General features: G+C 33.9%; 1 non-coding gene across 1 annotated transcript; it reads left to right on the forward strand.

The window, feature by feature from the left end:
* The first annotated feature begins 831 nt into the window (after nt 1-831).
* Nucleotides 832-961, forward strand: LOC128777911 (small nucleolar RNA SNORA42/SNORA80 family). Its single transcript, XR_008423215.1, has one exon. It is a non-coding gene; the product is annotated as a small nucleolar RNA SNORA42/SNORA80 family (small nucleolar RNA).
* Nucleotides 962-2092: the final 1131 nt, after the last annotated feature.

A 2092-nucleotide genomic window follows, 5' to 3' on the forward strand; every position in this document is an offset into this window, starting at 1 on the left:
GATTGAATTCATAGCATCTATCATGTCTAACCACAATACTATGAAACTAGAAATCAACCACAAGAAAAAATCTGGAAATAACACAAATATATGGAGGTTAAATAACATGCTACTAAACAATAGATGGGTCAGCCAAGAAATCAAAGTGAAAATCAAAAAATACATGGAGAAAAATGAAAATGAAAACACAATGTTTCAAAATCATTAGGATGCAGCAAAAGCTGCTCTAAGAGGAAGTTTATGACAATACAAGCCTACCCCAAGAAGCAAGAAAAATCTCAAATAAATAACCTAAACTTACACCTAAAGGAGTTAGAAAAAGAAGAACAAACAAAACCCAAGAACAGTAGAAAGAAGTAAATAATAAAGATTAGAGTAAAAATAAATTAAATAGAAATCAAAAAACAACATCAACAAAAAAACAATAGAACGGATCAATGAAACCAAGGGCTGGTTCTTTGAAAAGATCTACAAAATTGATAAACCTTTAGCCAGACTCATAAAAAGAGAGAGAGAGAGGACTCAAATAAACAAAATAAAAAATGAAAGAGGAGAAATAACAACCAACACCACAGAAATACAAAGGATTAAAAGAGAATATATGAAAAAATTATATGCCAACAAATTGGACAACCTAGAAGAAATGGATAAATCCCTAGAAACATGAAAGCTCCCAAAACTGAATCAGAAAGAAATAGAAAATTTTAACATATCAATTATAAGCAATGAAATTGAAGCAGTGATCAAAAAAACTCCCAACAAACAAGAGTCTGGGATCAGATGGCTTCACCATTTGGTGAACTCTACCAAACATTTACAGAATAATTTAGTGCACGGTGATGGACTGATGACAGCCCTTCTCTGTGGGCCTTTCATAGTGTGCCAGTGCCAGAGATGCATGCAAACCATTGCCCAGCCTTCTCACCAGTGGGCTGTGAGCACTGAAGGGAGCTGTACAGTGTGAAAAAATGACAACAAAAATAAAACATAGAATTAATATGTATTCTTCTTAAACTATTCCAAAAAATAGAAGAGGAAGGAAACCTTCCAAGTTCATTCTATGAGACAAGCATTACCCTGATACCAAAACCAGATAAAGACACTACCAAAAAAAGACAACTACAGGCCAATATCTCTGATGAACATAATTAAAAAATCCTCACTGAAGTATTAGCAAACCAAATCCAACAATACACTAAAAATCATCCACTATGATCAAGTGAGATATACTTATTCCTGGGACCCAAGGGTGGTTCAATATTCACAAATCGATCAACATGATACATCATATCAAAAAGAGAAAGGACAGGGGCACTTGAGTGGCTCAGTCAATTGAAAATCCAATTCTTGATTTCAACTCAGGTCATGGTCTCATAGTTCATGGGTTTGAGCCCTTCATAGGGCTCTGTGCTGATGGCGTGGAGCCTGCTTGGGATTCTCCCTCTCTCTGTGCCCCTCCCCAGCTTACACTCTCTTGGTCACTCCTACAATAAATAAACTTTTAAAAAAAATTTCTTAATTTAGTAAGAGAAAGGATAAAAACCATATGATCATTCAATAGATGCAGGAAAAGCATTTGACAAAGTACAACATGTATTCATAATAAAACTCCCTCAACATAGTAGTTTTAGACAGAACATATCTCAACATAATAAAGGCCACATATGAAAAACCCACAGCTAACATCATACTCAATGGTGACAAACTGAGAGCTTTTGCCATAAGATCAGGAATAAGACAAGGACATCCACTCTTACCACTTTTATTCAGCATACTACTGGAAGTCCTAGCTATAGCAATCAGACAAGAAAAAGAAATAAAAGGCATCCAAACTGGTAAAAGAAGTAAAATTTTCATTATATGTAGATGATATGATACTCTATATAGAAAACCCTAAAGACTCCACCAAAAAACTACTGGAACTGATAAATGAATTCAGTAAAGTTGCAGGGTACAAAATCAATTTACAGAAATCTATTGCATTTCTATATACTAATAATTAAAGCGCAGAAAGAGAAATTGAAAAAAAAATCCAATTTACAGTTTCACCAAAAATAATAAGATACCCAGGAATATATTTAATCAAAGAGAT

Source organism: Panthera pardus, unplaced genomic scaffold, assembly GCF_024362965.1.
Source record: "Panthera pardus isolate Hobbes unplaced genomic scaffold, ASM2436296v1 HiC_scaffold_17, whole genome shotgun sequence".
In the NCBI taxonomy this organism is placed as follows: Eukaryota; Metazoa; Chordata; class Mammalia; order Carnivora; family Felidae; genus Panthera; species Panthera pardus.